Source organism: Coenobita brevimanus, chromosome 27 (genome assembly GCF_032717465.1).
Source record: "Coenobita brevimanus isolate Jiangsu-jjx chromosome 27, ASM3271746v2, whole genome shotgun sequence".
NCBI lineage: Eukaryota > Metazoa > Arthropoda > Malacostraca > Decapoda > Coenobitidae > Coenobita > Coenobita brevimanus.
Window position 1 is genome coordinate 15624866 of NC_136980.1, and position 21253 is coordinate 15646118.

The following is a 21253-nucleotide window of genomic DNA, read 5'->3' on the forward strand; positions in this document are numbered from 1 at the left end:
CCGTGAGAGGAATAAAGGAAAAGAGGAAGACGTTAGATGACAATGGAGTTTGAAGAAGAGTAGGAGAGGAACAGACGGAGGAGGATAAGAGTGAAAAGCGAGGGAGAGAACATGATGAAGAAAAATTAGAAGGGAAAAGTGGCGAAAGGAAGAAAAATATGGAGAGACTGAAGAACTGATGGGGACGGAGAATATATGAGAAGAAAGTAAGAAGGTCAAAGAGAAGAGGGAACTGGAGAGTGGCGAAGGGAAAGCAGACAGAACAAGACTAAAAGGTAAAGGGAAGGAAACAGAGGAACAAAGTTGAAAGAAACTTGGTAAGTTTCGTTAATGTTAAACTGAATATAAAGAGAACAGAGAGGTATGTCACAGATGAGTGGATTTGGGTGGCAGTCTGTTGTAGAGGCAGGGTAGGTACGAGTGCTGGCAGCGCCGAGGTAGGAGGAGAAGCTGGGAAGGGAAAAGAGAGAGTAGCGACAGGAGACGCAGAAGCAGGAGGAGCAGCAGAAGGCCGCGGCAGAGTCACTAGAGAGCTGGTCTGCAGTCCCACTGGACGAGGGTTCGGATCCCGACTGTGGCAGGGAACAGTTTACTGGTGTGAACATCGTTAAGTCGGGCTCTGCTGACCTACGATATGGTCCGCCGACATGTCGTGAAAGTACCCCCGGTTATTGTAATATATCAGTCCTGTATGAGACAGTTCTTGCATGTATTCAATATGGACGGTGGGTGCTGGTGCCAAAGTGGTGACATGTGGAGGTTTATGGTAAGTAGGAGGATATCTGGACTTCAAGAAGCGGAGTCGGACTTGCAGGAGAGAAAATACTGGTAAGAGGAGCATAAGTAGAGGAGTGGGAGTAGTGAGGGAAGGGACAGGAGTAGTGAGGGAAGGGACAGGAGTAGTGAGGGAAGGGACAGGAGTAGTGAGGGAAGGGACAGGAGTAGTGAGGGAAGGGACAGGAGTAGTCGGTGGAGCAGAAAAAAGGAAGAGTAGCAGCAACAGTAGGAGGAAAAGCAGATATATGAAGAATAAAAACAGAAGTAGGGAGTAGAGGAAAAGAGGAGTTCCAAGAGGAAAAGGGGTAGCAGTAATAGTAGCAGTAGTAGTGGTAGTAGTAGTAGTAGTAATAAAATGACAAATAGTGGAAGTAGAAGCATAAGTATCAGTAGCAGAAGGGAGCGTCGAGGCAGAAGCAGAAAGTTGTTCTTGAAAGAAAACTCAGGAACAATTGGGGTTAAAATTAATGGGCACCGGATTGAGTTTTTATTTTGTTTATGGGTGCGGTTGATGTCACTCGGGCGGCAGGCAGGGGAAAGGGGATGAGAGAGAGAGAGAGAGAGAGAGAGAGGAAAAGATAAAGGAAGGGTTAGGGTTGTACAAGGAAGGAAGGAAGGGGCCAGGGAAGACTGAGTGAAGAAGAGAGTGAGGAAAGCAGTGAGTTGGAAGGAGGAGGCCAGGGGAGGAAATGAAAAGGATATGACAGGGAGAGATGGTTTCAGGAGGGTGGTCAGAAGGCCGGAAAGATGAAGATTTAGAGGAAAGATGGGAGGGTGTATAGGAATGAACGGTGGGAGAGGGAGGCTGACGCTAGGAGGGAGTGGATGAGAGGGAAAGATGGAGCGAAGGGATGAGGGAGGAAATGAAGGATGGGGAGGGTAGGAATTGCGTAAAAGTGTGAGGGAGAGGGTTGCGTCTGAGTGAAAGATGGGAGAGACGGTTAAGACTGAGTGAAAGAGGGAGGGAAACAGTTAAGATTGAGTGAAAGAGGGAGAGAGAGAGGGTTAAGACTGAGTGAAAGAGGAAGCGGGAGGGTTTAGACTAATTGAAAGAAGGAGAAAGAGGGTCAAGGCTGAGTGAAAGGAGAGAAAGGGTCAAAACTGAGTGAAAGAGGGAGGGAGAGGGTTAAGACTGAGTGAAACAGAGAGGGCGAGGGTTAAGACTGAGTGAAACAGGAAGGGCGAGGGTTAAGACTGAGTGAAACAGGAAGGGCGAGGGTTAAGACAGTGGAAGAGGGAGGGAGAGGGTTAAGACTGAGTGAAAGAGGGAACGAAAGGGTTAAGACTGAATGGAAGAGGGAACGAAAGGGTTAAGACTGAATGGAAGAGGGAACGAAAGGGTTAAGACTGAGTGGAAGAGGAAGGGCTAGGGTTAAGACTGAGTGAAAGAGGGAACGAAAGGGTTAAGACTGAGTGAAACACGGAGGGAAAGATTTATGAGAAGAGCAGGGAAGCTGAGGCTGGGAGGTGGACATCAGCAGGGATGAAAGAGGGGCCAGGGTTAGGAGTGAAGGAGGGAGAAGGAATAAAGGCAAGGATTTGGAAAGAGGAATGGTAAAGGGCAGAGGGGAGGGGGCGGGGAAAGAGTGAAAAGAGTGAAAAGAAGGAATGAGGGAAGAGATAAGAGAAGGAGGAAGCGAATTAAATGAATAATGCAAACCAGAAGTAAACAAGGATAGAAGGACGGGAAGAAAGGAAGGAAGGAATAAAGGATAGGATTAGGAAAGAGACAGGGATTGAATGGAAGGCTGAGGGCGTGTAGGACATTTGTATGAGAGAGAGAGAGAGAGAGAGACACACACACACACACACACACACACACACACACACACACAGAAAAGAAGACTACGACTGAAAGAATTGGAAGATAAATGAGGGTTATGGAGAAACGGTACAGTTATGACGTGGTATAATAGGAAGATACACGATTTAGTAAACGAGGTAAAGAACACTGACCAAAGATGTTGTCTTAGAGAAGAACTGAAACATAAAGAACAGTGTATAGATTTTGATATGAAAGCCACAGGGTAGAAGGATTTAAAGATGACAATGAATAAACGGATTGTAAGAATAGTATTAGCAGAGGTAAACAGGTAAAAAAAAAAATGGATAATAAATCAAGGAAAGACAAAGGAGAAGAAATGAGGAACCGATTAAAGCTACGGTGAGAGAGATGGCTAATAGATAACTAGAGACGATAGGGAAGTGGTACACTGGAGGGAAGTAAAATTAATGGAGAGAAATTAAAAAAAATACCAAGTAATGCAAAGTTTGAAAGGGAACATAAGAAGGAATGCAGAGAGGAAAGTGATGAACTGGGAAGAAAGAAAAATAAAGGAAAAGGAAGACACACTGATTAATGAGCTACTGGAGAGCTGAGGGACAGGTGAGGGAAATGGGTATAAGAGTAGATGACGGCTGGGTGATGGAATTAAAAGGAATTATGAGACAATGAGAATCAGATGGAAGACAGTGATTTAATTTGGGATTGTAAAGTAAACTGATAAATGACGACAGAGGAAGTAGACAAAGAGAAGAATTGTTGTAACGGAGAGCAGGAAAGAGAGATATTAAAGGAAAAGAAATCGCCGATATCGTTTGAAATAGCCGAAAAGTAAGAGCAAATGATTTCTGTGTTTACTATTCTCACATCTCTTGGTAATACGCTGACAATCATGTGTTCGTTGTCACTTCCATCAACCCTGTCAACACAGTGAATCAAGTATTTCATCATTATCAAAATAATCCATTTTTTCCATTGATGTCTTTCAGCCTTATGCTTGCTGTTTCCAATGGATATAATTCAGTTGGGCACACAGCCTTCATAACATACTTTAATATAAGAGGTCCTTCCCAAGCAGGATGTAAGTGTCAGGATGTAACAGGAATACATTAAAAAAAAAAAAATACATCACCCGATTCAAGCAGTTTGTCCTTGTGATGCAAAAGAAGAAAAAAATCAGATGAATATAATATCTGGCCACGTTAATTGTTGCACAGCCACAACTTATGAACCAAAGGGGCTCATATTCAGCACAGGAGATATCCACTCATTTGGGACGAGATTAAGTGTCCCATTAATATAAATTCTGCTTCCACTAAAACTGTGAACGTTGTTATACACGTTTGTGTTTATCGTTAATGGCTGGTAAGGCATCATTTAGGTATACTTTTACCTTGTGTTCTGTATCTCAACCAAACAAAACTGTTCCCACCATAACTGGGTTAAACGTGGTAATATTAACATTTTCATTCACTTATGGCTGACAGTCAGCCTACTAAGATCTCCTGGCGTTACGTGGATGCGAATACTAGAGTTGTCCTGACCATGAGGGCGTTAGTGAACATATTGTATTACATTCTCCCACTTATTAAGGTAAACTGATATGGATTTCTGGTAAATTTCTTCCTACGAACATTATCATTTATATAAGGTCATATTCTAAATGTATTTGGGGACGTCAGAACTCCTCTTCCTTTGCTTATATTCAGCACGTTATGATCCCTTATCCCGTGTATGCCACTGATGCAGACTATGTAGATATTATAACCACTTGAGTAACATACACGAGAATGTTAAGGCGTATAAGTAACGTGTAATAACGTTTAACAGGGTATATTATGGAGGTGGTGCTTCGAAGCTTTCTGTGACAACCTTAATAATATGGTGAAACATCCTTCACCTGCACTTCTTTCACCAAGAACTTCCTTTTTTATTTTTCTAAGCTCATTGAATCTATGAATTTCTCCCTGTCGATCAGTATCGTCTGATGAATAAATCGTCTTTGCAAACTCAAATACGATGTAGTGAGTCTGCCTTGTGAAGCATCAAGGACTGCTCTTTCTCATATAGCCGAAGGATGTGAATGACAACATTCTAGGCTGTACTGAGAACTGAATAATAGATAATGCATTTGGGGTTATCAACAGAAGAGAAGGTGGATAAGAACTTACTATAATTACAGCGGTATAAATCTGCCCTAGAGTGGGAAAGGAGGTCCGGTTGATGATGATGATGACAAATCTGTTAGTCTGTCCACATATAATTAGACTTCTTAGTCCCGGAGAGGGTGTACATGAACAATATGTCCCCATGTCACACACAGTGTGTGTATGTGTGTGTGTGTGTGTGTGTGTGTGTGAACTTGAATATAATAGTAGTACTTGTTTTCTGTAACCCAAAGAAACTCATTCTTGGTTTCAAATAACATCAAAGCTGTTGATATTCTGGCACATATGTCTTACATACAATGCGTAGGCCAACGTGTTCAAGTTTTATATGGTAAAATATTCATGTAAATCAACTGGTGCTCAAACAATACTTGCACTGTGGTGGATGGCAATATCTACGACAATAACACGGGCTGAGTATCGAGCCGTGACTTGAGTGTTGACGTGTTGTACGTTGTATGTTCTCAGAAAGCATTACTTTTTATTCTGAACCTCTGTATCTCATATAGTTGTCTACTTGTTGATTTACAAACGTACTCATGTAAGCTGTATTTATCACTATTCTCTCCATTTCCCTGTCTTTCCTTTTACCAATGCGTAAGTCAGCAAATTACACCCCGGCATGACAGTCCACCTGTTGCTGGTTATTCCTCTGACCTTGTATATCTCTTGTATATTATTTATCTCTGTGTGAACAGACACAACATATGAAACTCGAAACGAATATAAATGTGATACGTGCAGAAGCAAACACAAAGTTCCTCGGGACAGATCTAAGCTTATTATAATGAGCCACCTCCAAGCTTGGCGGCCTCCCTACTTACTATTTTTTTTTTCAAACGTCATCGTGGTTTATCCAAATGTTTAATTTGTTAACACGAGTACTGACGTATCATATGTAGAAATAAATAGTTAATAAAGATATTGTCTAGGCCAGGATAGCACCCCTCCCCCAAGCCTGCTAAGTCCACAAGAGTACTGAACAAAGTATTACTAACTTGCCGGTATTATATTCGTGAACTAGATATGGTCGTAGATTGCATTAAATGCATACAAGAGAATTTTAACTCCATCAAGCTTCTGTCATTCATTCACAGCTCATTACTAAAGCCTAATGTTGTATGGAACGCAGTAGTCAATATTTATCAACCAGGAGAGGGATAGTTTGACGTGAAAAAAAAAAAAAAAGTTCATTGAGAATAATCAACCCACAACCATGCCCCCCGCTCCAGCCTACTTGAATTTACTGACCTTAATAATATGTTTTTTTTATGTCAACTTAGATAATACAGAGCATACGGAAGAATAGTGACGTGTCATATTTACATGTTAATAAATATCCTCCTAAGGCCACAATACACCCTCCGCCCTCACGCCACATTAGAGCCTCGTATACGCCCTTCAAAGCACCCAAGCCCATGAGAATACTTTCCGTTTCTTGTTATTTACTTGTCCTTAACGCGCTGAGGTACGTCTGACTCTCTCCCTCGTTAGAAAACAGTCTCTCACTGTTAGCTGGAATACTCAGCAATGCCAGAGTTGTTTGATCATGAAATGGTCACCATTGTACCGGTATTTTTTTGAATGACGTATTGTTGGGACTGACTTCGATTGCATTAATAACATACATGCAAATATTAATGCCACACACAGAAAGACGACGTAGATGTCACAAATCATCTCACCAAATTAACTCTTCTCCTACGTCTTAGCACAGCAGAATAAACACCCTGTCTGCCTACCTGTTTGTTGTTATTCCTCCAGCCCGCTGGCTTGTCCATTTGCCAGCCTCTGCCTCTCACCTCATGCATGTATGTATGTGAGCTGGCCAAGTGACTGCCAGCCTGACTGATTCATGGACTGACTCACCACCAAACTCTGTCCGTCTCTCTGACTCCCGTCTTGTCTGCGTCTGGCTGCCACTTGGGGGGTCTGTATACAGTGTATATAAACACACACACACACACACACACACACACACACACACACACACACATATCTATCTATCCATCTATCTATCTATCCATCTATCTACCTATATATATATGACAGGTAGATAGGTAGACAGATAGATTCATAGACAGACATAGAGAGATATAAGTTAGATATAGATATTAGCATATAATGTGTGTGTGTGTGTGTGTAGATAACATAATATATATTCATTAACTCCTCCACTTACAACAGTATTGTATCATCATTTTTACTGCTGTAAGGTCTTTGAATCCTCCAAGGAAGCCTTATTTATGGCACTTCGTTGATGATGTTTACTCGTAGGTGTTTGCAGAACATCTGTTTTTGGAATTTTTCCTGAAATGATTACTGGTTCCATTATATGAATCAACACTGAGTGCACCGAATCCATTACCAAGCATGATATTGTCAGCTTCAGTGCCTCCACTCCAATTACTTAACCCTTTCAGCCCGAAGATTTTATATTTTAGTCTGTTGTTGTTTCCTTCTGAATATTATATATAATTTTGGGGAATCGTCCTTGAGATTCTTCAGGCCTGTATATTATCTACTAATAGCCTGTGTGAAGCTCCACCATTATGTAAGGTGTCTTGTAACCGAAATAAAGTTAATAATAGAAGCAAGATTAATGCATAAAAAATATCTTTGGGATGAACTGATTAACCTCTTAAGAGAGATAATAAGTTTATTTTATTTGGACCATGGCCAAACAGTGTATATTATCTTAGGAAGGACTTAGTAGTGAAGGAGTAAATTAACACTGTATCTTACATTTTCAGCTCCAACACTCATGTAATATTATTACAATACTGCCTCCAAAGTATTTTATTCAGTTTCGGAAGATTTGTCTTAATCAGGTGGTATAAAGAACTGTATCTGACTCCTCCCGTTCGAAAAGTCTCTTTGGTGAGTAAATAGGAATACAGCAAATGATGTTATCAGAGTGAAAGATACAAGAATACTGTATAAAAGACTCCTGTGCTGACCATTACCCTTGTAACCTGTGGACGGCACTTGTATTTTATCACCGCCTACACCTGACGATTTTATTTGATTTAAGGAAGACTTTTTGAACATGAAGATGTTACATATTATTACCTTCATTAACCCTCTCACGATGAGGATCCTGTACGAATAGGGTTCTTTTATACGTGTATAATTAACATGTGCACTGTGGGACACTTCTAACTTAAATATCCTACAAACATACTCAAACAAGATAAGTCAGACACTTCAGCTAATAGAGTACTGAATGGAAACAGTTACGTTACTAGTCTGCTATGTACAAGTTAACATAAAGACTGATTCTTAACTTTCGAGTCGACGTCTTGGAGCACTTCATACACCTTATCACAAACTTACGGGAGGGACTTGGAAGATGCTGGAGCTGAGAGTAAGGCTTCCTCCACCTGTAGCCAGCCGATATATCCCTGTAGCCACGCCTTTCTCCTCCACTGACCAGTCATACAGCAACACTATATCTACTGTATTTCCAATCATCGCGTGAAGGGGACAGGCCATTCTTACTGGATTAGCCATCGCGTTCTATAGGGGCGGTCCTTATCACTTGGGTTCGACATCACCTACCTTCTCTCTCTGTAGTTTGATACGGGTTCATCCTTATCACTGCTGATACGCCGAGCTCCAAATTGGGTCGCAGCTGAGTCAGTATTAGTGGTAACTTGATTCAGGGTCAGTCGAGATAGGTTGCGGCTAAGAGCGACATCACACGGTTTGCTCAGATAAACATCTTAAAGTCTGGGTTTCACCTAGTCAGCCCCCAGATCAGTGGCCGGGTGGCGGCCAGTAACAACTGCAATTATCCACTGGTAACACAAGGTATACGAAAGAAACTGACAAGAACCAAAGTATCAGCAAATACATTGCACTCTCACTGAGTACAGGTACTGTGCGTCTTACTCTTTTAACTGTTTACCTAAGTGGGTATGCTTGAATGATTATCTATTTGGTGCTGGACTAAAATGTAGCCATCCCTCTATTAAAATATAACTGATCACAATAATAACAATTTCACAGAAAACATTTAACACTCCGTCGCTGTTAACATTCCTTTGAAGATGAGCACTACCTTTATGCTGTATAATTAAAAATTAACACCTGGTTATTCACCGTCCAGTATCCTTGGGGAACAAGTGTAACCATACTTAGGGATGCAGTTTCCTTTGCCTCCCACATACACAGCACTGGTGTCATGGGCAAGGTGGCATGATGGCCACTGCCACTGTGGTGAGAGTATGATTGTTTACATACCCTGCAGCCTGCAGCAGACGACAACTAACTGACGGTGCTGTCTTTCAGCCACACAAGAGGGTATTACATTCCTCCCCACTTTGCTGCGTGAAGCTCATGCTTCCTTGTGACTCCATACTCCTTGTTTGGACCTAATGGACTGAACAGACATGTACTGACCCGCTAGACCCAATGGGGTCTAAATGGGCCTATAGTTATCATACTGATTTAATCAGAGTTAACAGGTTCAGCGTTATTTGCACAGACCAAAATTAACCACGAATTTTATTCAGTAGTCCATGCAGGCTAGTAATGGAGCTACTTAACTATTGTTATCCTGACAGTAATGCCATCTGACACTTAGGTCGGCTGGCAGTATTGATACTGCATCAAAGGCAACTTATATTATCGTCTACAGAACTATTTCAAGAAGGAAAGTGCCGTTTATGGGAACTGAAGAAGCATTCAAGCCTCTTTTCTTCTTCTTATCCACATTAACTCTGGATCTCCAATGTATGCTCCATGTAGTGGGAATAGCCAGTTGCGGCTGAGTCAGTATCAGAAAAAATTAGCCCCCTTACCCGCCAGGGGTTTACTTCCTCTGAATGCAATTGTCATCCAGCATCCAAATTTAATTCTAAGCGTGTTCACTGCCTGATAGCGTTGCAAGATGACTGTGGAGAAGCAAATGGGGAACAGTGAGGGATAAGGAAAGGACTATACTGTTTTGGTTATTCACCATGAACATCTCCACTCCTTTTTTCCTATGTACTCTGCTAATATATTTTTGATAACGTGCGGGTAATACGAACTGCTTAGCCTATATTGGCTACACATGATTTAAAAAAGGACTCGTGAAGATGAGTGTCGATCATATCCTAAAAAGCAGCTCCTGACGTCCAAGGAAGATTAATCTGTTTTAATGTGCATGTACATTTAGAACCATTGATTAAGGTAGAAAAGAGTAACAAAAAATCTATTCCTGCATCCTCATAAAAACACAGCTGCTAATGGAAAGGTTGGGCCATTAAATATACTGCAATATTTTTTCGTCAAATACATATGATAGTAGTCTGCAGAACATGCACGGATAACGTATATGCAGTTTTATTCAGTGTACAAGTGTACACAGCCTTCGTGTTCTGTTGGCAAAGTTTATGCCGGGTGGGCAGGTAAACGCAGCATCAGGTACCATATAGTTACATTATACGCATGTGCAGATGATTGCAAATATCAATGAAAATATAATTGTACTTGGCATTTATTGCACTGGATAAATACAGCACCTGACGAACTAATCGCATACCGTGTTTTAAGGATAGTGTTACGGAGGGGACGCGTTGTGGCACCATGCCTGTTCACATTTTGCACGGATGGACAGTTCAGTGAGGTCAGGGCAAATGCAATGTATTATGGTGCATCATAAAAACGTGTGCGCTGAAGCCACCGGTTGCCTGGCAACACAGAGTAGATTAGGAAATATGATGTGTATTTACCTTCTATGTATCATTTAAAAGGTACTGGACAGTGAACCCCCCCCCCCACAAAGTTGCACTGATAAAACAGGGAGGGTTTGCTGCCATGCTATGCGTCTTTAGCTCCCTTTCTGTTAACTGAAAGAAACAAGGAAGCTGTCAGCGCATTGAGTTCACATTCAGATGGTCATAGGGTTCATAATAATGCCAAGACAGATAAAGATTTGTGAAAGAAAATGTTAAGTATCCTGAAAACACTGAATGCTGGCATCTAATAGATAATCGTCACCTGATGCATGATAAAGGAGAATGACATGGAAAAAAAGGTGTATATGCCTTGGAATATCCTAATGGAAATGGCGGGATTCATGAGGTAGTGGGAGAGGGAGTGTGGGAAAGTTTCAGGTGAAGACAGTGACAGATGGTGGAAGTGTGAGCATGAAGGTGGAGAACACACTGCATGTCGCTGTCTTGCTGCCGACAGTGATGAATGGTAGTGACGCATATGCAAGTGTTGAAGGTTATAGGTCACCAGACAGGCTGGTTGAAATGCATTTACCTCTGACGGGCATGTGCAGTTGTTTGTAGGGATAAGTGAACTAGTATTAGGAATGTGGAATGAAAGTGAACTCTTAAATGTACCGACAAAAGTTTCCCTACTAGCTCACTGCGTCTACTTCACACTCAAGGCATTTCCGTCACATTATTCCACGACACATCATATCATGAGAATCACATATAGGCAGAAAAAAAATGCTTAATATCTCAGAGCTTAGGATTATTACCCAGCAGGGGAAATGGAGAAAATGAAGAGCTAAAATAATTTGTCAGACATATATTTCTAATTGTATCTTTCGGTAGTTCTCTTTTTATTTTCTTTTTACTCCAGGTCGCAGATGCAGCAATAAAATGACGAAGCAACTGAGTAACAAAGAAAAAACAACGGTAATCTTGGTTGAACTAGAAAAATGAATCAAAAAATTGTTTGTATGACAAGGGAATGGGGCGGAGGAAAGGAAGGACTGCAACTTAGTTTAGACCAGTTGCGTAGTCGTATTTCTTTGTCCTCGGATAGGATGGTATGACATCAATCAATGGATAGAAGACAAATAATGCTGTAAGACGGGAAGGTAAAATGTGAAGATATATTCAGTCAGAAACTGGTACAAGAACTACAGCCTGAGTGGTTAGACTTCTGGAGATTTTAAAGGAACAGAGAGGAATCTATGTAGCTGTGTATTCAGCTACTTAAAATATTAAAAGAATGTAACCACTCAGACAAGTTGTATACACCATGTGTAATATATATGCACTTAAGAAACTAGTGCAGCCAAGGAAAATAGATGCTAAAAATCTGCTCTTAGTATCTATAAAATAGTGAAATTTGGGTGATATTGACCATAGGGTTTCGTACCTACGAGTCTGCCTCTTACGTGTAAACTCATGGAACTTTAGGTATGATGATGATATGGATGTCAACGTTTAAACAAAGAATAAGTACAGAAATAAAGAAATTAAATAAAACGTATGATTAGATGGCAACTTGCACCATTAGCGACACAACTGCGGGAGTGTCAGACTGGATATCCTGTTCCACGTACACAACTTCTAAATAAGTTAGAATAAAAGTGTTTATTACCTCATCACCTCTCTCTCTCTCTCTCTCTCTCTCTCTCTCTCTCTCTCTCTCTCTCTCTCTCTCTCTCTGTTATTTGCCGATGATTCTGTACTGTTAAGTGGGTAAGAACGTGAGCTGCAAGGCGTAGTGAATGAGTCCGTGAGTGTACGAGTATGTAGGAACCGGAATATAAAAGTGAGAGTAGATAAGAGTAAAGTTATGGTCTTTGAGAGAAATGAATATGGACAGTGAGACTGGATGGTGAGGAAATAGAGAATGTGAGTATATTTAAGTACTTAGGTAGTGTGTCGAGTTAGGGTGGAACTTTAATGGAGAAAAGTTTGAAAGGGTATAACGTGTTAGAAAGGTTGCTGGTTCATTGAAGGTATTGATAAGAAATAGGTGAACATGGAAGTAAAAAATTAACTACATGACAGTACTGTGATCCCCACTCTAACGTATGGAAGTGAAGCTTGGACCCTGTTAGAGGGACACAAGTCAAGAGTAAGGGCAGTTAAAGTGAGTTATTTGAGAGGAACATATGGAGTTACATGAGGTGACAAACAGACATATAAGTATTTAAAGGAGCATTGTGTTCATGTGGATGTGTTTGAAAGTGTGAAGGGAAATAATTTGCGATTGTATGGCCAAGTAGAGAGGATGAAAAATGACAGAGGGACTAGTAGAGTGTGATTTAGGTGGAGGGCGAGAGGGGGAGGGGGGGACCAATGACGAGATGGAGGGGTGGAGTGGAGAGAGATGTGAGGGAGGGAGTTTAAATTGGAAGGAGGGCAGTCAAACGACAGGGGATAGAGCGACATGAAAGTGATTTGTTTGTGGCCAACTTTTTCGGGATTAAGGCATCTGGCAAAAGATAGGTAAATACGTAGATATATAGATAAAACTTTTCTCAATGACTCCCTTCAACCTCCTTCCCTGCACCACAATATTGCATCTCTCTCTCTCTCTCTCTCTCTCTCTCTCTCTCTCTCTCTCTCTCTCTCTCTCTCTCTCTCTCTCTCTCTCTCTCTCTCACGCACACACACACACACACACACACACAAACACACACACACACACACACACACACACACACTCTAAATATTCTAAACTCTCTGCATGCACTGCTTCACCACAACAGCCAACATACAGGCGCTATAGCTATACATTCTTACCCTTTCTGTCCGAATTTCTAATGCAAAATTGACCTGGAAGCCTCAGAGTGTCATGATTTGTATGTAGCTGATCAGCTCTATAATTGTCTTCCCAAGCCTAGGGTCGGGGAACTTTGTTAGGGTATTACCCAAAACTTTATTTGAGTAAAATGAAGTTACTCCTAAACGTGAAAAAAAAAAAAAAAAATAGCCACGTCTGTGAACACATGTGTCAATAGTACGGCGGCTAAGCAACAAATATCACGATACATGATACTTGGTTTTACGTACTGTTCACTAAAACTTACATCATTTATGTGAAAAACCAGTAATATACCGCACGCATTACCTCTCATACCGCACGCATTACCCCTCAGATTGTTAGAGTTACCCAATTTGGGGTAATTTACCCCAGTTTCCCGGCCCATGATTTGTCCTAAGTGTTTCTTTCCTCACTGCCTTATAGTCTCCGGTCTTTTATATGCAATGTCATCTGCCATTTTTCACTCCAATTCATGAACTTATCCAGGTAGTTTTGTATAGATTCACAGTCTGCTTTCAGAATAACTTTACCTCCAATTATCGTGTCATCTGCAAATTTCGCCACTTTAAAAACGAGTCCATTTTCTAGATCATTGATATTATTAGTGAAAAGAACTGACCCTTAAGGAACTGCTGGTTACTTCTCGCCAGTCTAATGATTTCATTATTTTTCACTACACGGTGCTTGCAAGTCGTTAACCAATCACCAATCCATGAACATAATTTGTTTGACAGGCCGTAGGCTTTTAATTTTTCTGTTAGTCTTAGATGGGGAACTTTATCAAACGTTTTATGGAAACCTTGGTAAATGACATCCGATGGCATTTTTGCCTCTCGTTCCACCTGTCGTTTATGTTTGCAGAAATTCAGGCACGTTTGTGAGGCATGATCTCTTGTTACGAAACCCGTGCTGATTATCTGTTATAAACTTACGTTTATTAAGGAACAAAGTATTTGTTTTTGTAATTTTCCCCCCAAATTTTGCCTACTACTGACGGTAGGCTCATTGGGCAGTAATATACGGGGCGTTTTTTATTGGCCTTTTTAAAGATCGGTGATATATTAGCGACCTACCACTGATTAAGTATTCTACATTCAGTTATTGATTTATTGAGTAGTTCATTACAGGAAAGCTTAATTGTGTAACATGCACGCAGTATGCGAGGAGATATCTTGTTTGAATAATTTGATTTATTTGGGTCGATTTTATGAACATAATTTATCACACTGCGTCCTGTCACGTCGTGGATTGATAACTTATTATATTCTAGTCCTAAGATAACCGATTGTGGAATGGGAATATTTATGCTATTTTACTTTGTGAAAACACTGAAAGGAGTCATTCACTGCTGTTGCTATTTTGGGGTTATCATGGACGAGATCGCCTTCCTAAATTAGTAAAGGGCTTATGCTATTTTTTTTTTCTTGAATACTTTTATACTTCCTATACTCCAGTCTCTGTGTTCATCGACATCCAGGAAGGTTTATTAATGTGATTATTCGTTCGGCAGATTTTTTATTTATTTTTTCATTCGATAACTATCAATCGATTACCGAATGTTTCCCATGTTTCTACGACGCTATCCACCTGCAGTAACAAGAAAATGCTGGTGAAAGCAAATTATAGACAGGAAAAGAAAGAGCAAATGGCACTAAACAGGAAGCAGATGGACTAGAAAATTGTGGAATGTTAGTTTTATCAATATGAATAACTGTATGTTTGCCACTTTAGTTGTTTTATAGATTGGACGTTGAAGAATTCAGAGAGAGAGAGAGAGAGAGAGAGAGAGAGAGAGAGATCATCGATGAAGGAAAAAAAGGATAAGTTGAAGGCAAAAATGAGTAAAAGCGAAAAAAAAAAGGCAAAATGGGAAAGAGGAGTGAAATATATAGATATTTCTCTTAATAAGGAATTAAAACCTTGATAAGTGAATTTGTAAAAAAACGGGAAAACATGAAAGAAGTATAAAAAATGTATTCAGAAAATGAGGCTGGAGTGTGAGGCAAGTGGAAACAAACAGAGCACAGCACCTGCTGCAATGACGTACACTGAAGGATAAGAACTAGTGCCTATGATTATACTGATGGCCAATATTAAGACGCTTAGGTTCGTATGATATATTCTGTTCAAAAGATAATCATCTGGAGTAAGCCAAAATATAATTCTACAATTGTCCTGACCATGAGAGGGCTAACGGGGATAGTAATCAAAATCCTAGAGTCCTATGATGCACACAGGCTGGGGCCACTCCTAGTTCCTATGTTTGTTTTCTGTAGTATATATGTTATACTTATATCTTGGCACATTCTAATTATATACTGCATTTTTATACTTGCATTAATCATGATGAACCAGGTTTTAAGAGCCTAAGTGAACAGGGAGAAATAGAGGAATATTAGCACTGTGTAATGTGGAAGGAAAACTATTTACCAATAACTGCCGTTAGTGTTATTAGTTATTTCACTCAAGGTAATACCAGAAGTTTTGTTCCAGCTTGGAGTAACTGTAAGAGTTTGTTTAGTCTGAAGAAATCCCAATAGCCACTTTTTTTTTTTTTTTTTTTTATGCGAGGAAGAAGGAACCAAAGGCCATGAGCCCGCAGTAACAGTTCCCTCCAAGAGAAAATCAAAATACAATAGAGCCAAATTCAAGATCCGATCATTTTGAGATGCCTGGACACACTGCGTTTGAAAGACTGGAGATCATAGGCAGCAGGAAATACAGACAGAGGGAGACAGTTCCAGAGCTGACCTGTTGCATAAATGAAAGACTGGGAGTAACGGTTAACTCTTGCATTAGAGAGTTGGGCAGAAAAGGGATGAGAGTTTGCTGCCAGACGGGTGCTACGCGCCCGTCGTAGAGGTGGAGGAATGCAAGCAGACAGTTCACAGGAGGAGTGACCATTAAAGTAGCGATAGAAAAGAGATAAAGATGCAACAGTGCGGCGAAGAGACAGAGGTTGAAGGGAGTCAGTAGGAGGAGGAGAGTTAATGAGACGAAAAGTCTTTGACTCCACCCTATTGAGAAGAGTTGTATATGGGGAGCCTCTCCACACATGAGAGTTGTACTCCACACAGGGGCGGATAAAACCCCCGTATAGAGTCAACAATTGTGCAGGGGTAAAGAAAGAGCGGAGTCGGCTTAGCACACCCAATCTCTTGGAAGCAGATTTTACAAGAGATGTAATATGATCTTTCCAAGATAAGTCCCGAGTAAATGAAACCCCAAGCATGTTCAAGGATGATGCAGGATTAAGCTGAATATTATTAAACGTTAGTGGGCATACCTGTGGAAGATTTTGTCGGGTTGATAGGTGTAAGAACTGAGTCTTAGATGCATTAAAGACAACCATATTATTTTTACCCCAGTCAGAGATACAAGCCAAGTCAGACATTAGGTGTGCCATAGCCTCAGTCCTTGTTTGTTGAAGTAACTGTTGAGATGGGCGTTGCGGGAACCGAATGGGAGGGTGAAGGGTGGAGTCATCAGCGTATGAGTGGATAGGGTTAGATGTACAGCTTAGAAGATCATTGATGAATAAAAGGAAGAGAGTTGGTGATAGGACAGAGCTTGGAGGAACACCACTGTTGATAGATCTAGGAGAAGAACGGTGGTCGCTATAACAGCGGCTATAGAACGACCAGAAAGGAAGCTAGCGATGAAGGCACAGATAGAAGGATAGAAACCGTAAGAGGGCAGTTTGGAAATTAAAGATTTATGCCAGACTCGATCGAAAGCCTTTGAGATGTCAAGTGCAATGGCAAAGTTTTCGCCAAAGTCCCGAAAGGAGGATGACCAGGAGTCTGAAAGGTAGGTGAGAAGATCGCCAGTGGAGCGTCCCTGACGGAACCCATACTGACGATCAGAAAGAAGGTTGTGATAGGAAAGATGCCTTAAAATTTTTCTATTAAGAATTGACTCGAAAACTTTTGAAATACAGGACGTTAAAGCAATTGGACGTTAGTTGGAGGGTTGGGAGTGGTCACCCTTCTTTGGGACTGGCTGAATGAGAGCAAACTTCCAGCAAGAAGGAAAGGTACAAGTTGACAGACAAAGGCGAAAGAGTTTGCCTAGGCAGGGTGTTAGCACAGAAGCACAGTTCTTGAGAACAACAGGAGGGACCCCATCAGGCCCATATGCCTTGTTAGTACTGAGGCCAGTGATGGCAGAAAATACATCAACTGAAGAAATTTTAATGTCAGCCATGAGGAAGTCAGAGGGGGGAAGTGATGGAGGAACAGCACCGGAATCGTCTAAGGTGGAATTGGAGGAGAAAATCTGTGCGAAGAGATCAGCTTTATCAGTAGAAGAAATAGCTACAGAACCATCAGAGTAGAAAAGAAGAGGGAAGGATGATGAGGAAAAGTTGTTAGAAAGATTTTTGGCCAGGTGCCAGAAGGAGCGGGAAGAATTCGAGTTGGAGAGTTGAGAGCATTTAGTATGGATGAAATTATTTTTAGTAGAGCGAAGAACAGACTTAGCACGATTCCGGGCAGAAACGTAAAGATGATGTGATTCAGGGGTGGATTGGCTCCGGTACCTTTTGTAAGCCCTCTCCTTGTTGTGGACAGTATTTGAACAAGCGTGATTAAACCAAGGCTTTCTTGCATTAGTCAAAGGATATGAGAAAGGAATGTATGCTTCCATGCCCGAGAGAATAACCTCCGTAATGCGCAAGGCACACTCAGATGGCTCACGGCCATGGAAGCAATAATCATTCCAGGGAAAATCAAAGAAGTACTGCCTGAGGGCCTCCCAGTCCGCGGCTCCAAAATGCCACAGACGACGTTTCCCTGCAGGGTCCACAGGCCGTACCGGAGTGATAGGACAGGTTAAGGTAATAAGGTTGTGATCGGAGGAGCCCAACGGAGAGAAAAGATTAATAGAGTAAGCAGAAGGATTAGTTGTAAGGAAGAGGTCAAGTATGTTGGAGCTCTCTCCAAGGCAGTCAGGGATACGGGTAGGGTGTTGTACAAGCTGCTCTAGGTCATTAAGGATAGAAAAGATGTAGGCTTGTTCACCAGGTGGATCTGTGAAAGGAGAGGAGAGCCAAAGGTGGTGGTGAACATTGAAATCTCCAAGAATGGAGATTTCAGAGAAAGGAGAAATGGATAGAATGTGTTCCATCGTAGAAGTAAGATAGTCGAAGAATTTTTGATAGTCAGTAGAATTAGGGGATAAGTAAACAGCACAGATATATTTAGTCAGAGAATGACAGGAAAGCTGAAGCCAGAGTGTGGAGAATTCAGAAGAATCAAGTTCAGGAACACGAGAGCAAGATAAGTCGTTGCGTATATATACACAACAGCCACCTTTGGCTTTGAAATGAGTATAGAGAAAGTAGGAGGATACAGAAAAGGGTTTGCTGTCAATTGCCTCAGACTGCTGAGTCTCCGTTAGAAAAAGAAGGTGAGGTTTAGAGGAGGAGAGGTGGTGCTCAACAGAGCGAAAGTCAGAGGAAAGGCCGCGAATGTTGCAGAAATGAAGAAGTCAGACAGTGGTTCCAGGCACCTCGAGTCGTCACCGGGAGAGGGGCAGATGGTGGGGGCATTTATGGTCCCCCCCCCCTGGGTACTCCGAGGCTTGATGAATCGACCGGTAGGTAACTAAGGTATGTGCGAGGCCAGATGGAAGGTTGGCTGTAACACAAAATGTGAGCGACATCAGGGTGAGTGATGTCTGCATACCTATTATTCTCTGTACATTTGGACAGGGTTATGAGAGAGGTCAAGACGAGAGTTACGAAAAAGATGATGATGAACTGTGTTCCGTTAGGTTTCATCAGTTTTATGCAGTTCGTGATGTGTGATACTAGTGACCTCGACATCTGTGATCTATTTCAAAATCCTGTAAGATATATGTCTTTGGCGATGCATGAAGGTAAATAACCACAATAGAAAGTAAATCACTTCTTGAATCAGGTGGTGAATTCTATTAACTTGTCCCTGCTGACTCCAGACGATTATATTTAGGTTAGAGAAACACTTTGCCATGAAGGAGTCAGTGAACACTTTATTTATCCACGATGGTATTCAAAGGCTCTCTAAGGTCTGGCAGTAACAAGACAGAAATAAAGAACAAGTTACTGGATTGAAGAGGTTTACAGACAGAAATAAGGCAATTCGAAATTTAGTGTTAAAGCGAATTGAAAACGCTGGCAGTGGTGGTCAGTGTTAAATGTCGTATTGGTGTGATGTACAATAGTAGTAAATGTGTAGCGGAAGTTAAAATTAGAGCGGCTCAAGAAAGAAAAGTGGCTACTGCTACGACCGTCTTATTAGGAACAGAAATTGATCAGAAAGGAGTACAGTTGGTAGTCAGCTGATTAAAGATGTGATCTGATGTCTGACAGGACGCAAGTTTAATACCAATCTGGGGCAGGGAACAGACTTGTCATAGCGCCCTCCCCGACGCTAATACCATCACACCAGTCCTGCCCTACAGCAGTCCTGAATGAGAGTCCTAGCATGCAATCATTATAGACGGATATTAAGTCAGAGTTATACACGTAAAATAAGGTATTGCAAGAGAGGCTATTACTGCCTGAATTATCGTTTTGATGATAGACACTGATGAGAAGAACATGTGGAGTAAGTGAAATAAATATGTTTAGAAACAGTGATGTTCATGAGAGCTGAGGAGTACTAGTTCTTAGGGAAAAACCTGTCTAGTCTACATCTACAGTTGAAAAAAATGCAATACCGCAAGCAGCGGGATAGATTTTCAACCCTTGAGTGTTGTGGCCTACGGCAGCCTACCCTTGGTTCCTTACATCTAAAAGGGAAAGTGGATCTGGCAACTAAGCATTTTCTTTTTTTTTACCTTGACTGAAGTAATTGCGTCTGGTTAGTCACGTTAGAGAGATCCCAGGGTTCAGTGTTTGATGTCTTTCCAATTTATGCATGAGATATACGGTGATGATGATGATGGTGATAGTTAAAGGGGTAATGATGATGGTAATAATGATTATCAAGATTACGAATGTAATGATGATGATGATGATGATGATGATATATTAATCTATAGCCAGATGCCATTATCCCATAAGGGGTGGCCCTTTGTTTTTGAGTTAGTTGTTTTACGGGTAGGGGCACTTACCCTCCGCCAACCCACTTGTTGACAAGTAGGGAACATGTATGGGTTGGTTATATGGTTACCACCCAACGTTGTAAATGTTTTCCTGGCTTACAGGAAACCATTAGCCTTGACACTCACTGTAAGGCCACCTGGAAATATACCCCTTCGGCAATGGGACTGATTAATCGTTTTGATTTTTCTTATTACATATCAGTTTATATCACTTGACAAATAATTTTTTGTCCTCTTACAAGAGAGTAACTACACTGCTGAAAGAAATCATCTGATAATGCCCAGAAAAAGTTACAAGAAATATCATTGCAACGGAGAAGTTATTGAAGCTTCCAACCCGATTGATTAATACTATTTAGAATTTAGTGAGTTCTCAAGAAGGTTTGTTTGATTCCAAACAGAGTAAAGAAACATTTGTCCCTGACTGGACAGCATAGGGTAGTTTGACGATGATATGGATGAGGATCTTGACGATGACGAAAGCGATGACCACAATAACGACAACGGCAATGTTGATAATTTCCCTGTTCTTACCCATTAACACCCGTCACTGCATTTCTCCTAACAGGTGTGAGAGCGGTGGCCAGTGTGGTGTTTTGGTGTGGTGGGACAGACCAGTTTTGGTGTGGTGGGACAGACCAGTTTTGGTGTGGTGGGGCAGGCCAGCACAAGGGCCAGCACGGGTGTGATGTGGGGGATACTGCTGCTGGTGCTGAGTAACCTGTGTATGGCAGGCACGGCGGGTGAGTACACCACACACTCAAGAGGACCAAGGTTGTGTGTGTGTGTGTGTGTGTGTGTGTGTGTGTGTGTGTGTGTGAGTTAGGGGGAAGCACACAAAGATGTACAGAGACATACAGGTGTTAACAGAAGTGGAGATATGATGATGTGTCAGTGCCTAACATACCAAGTAGACGGTGCC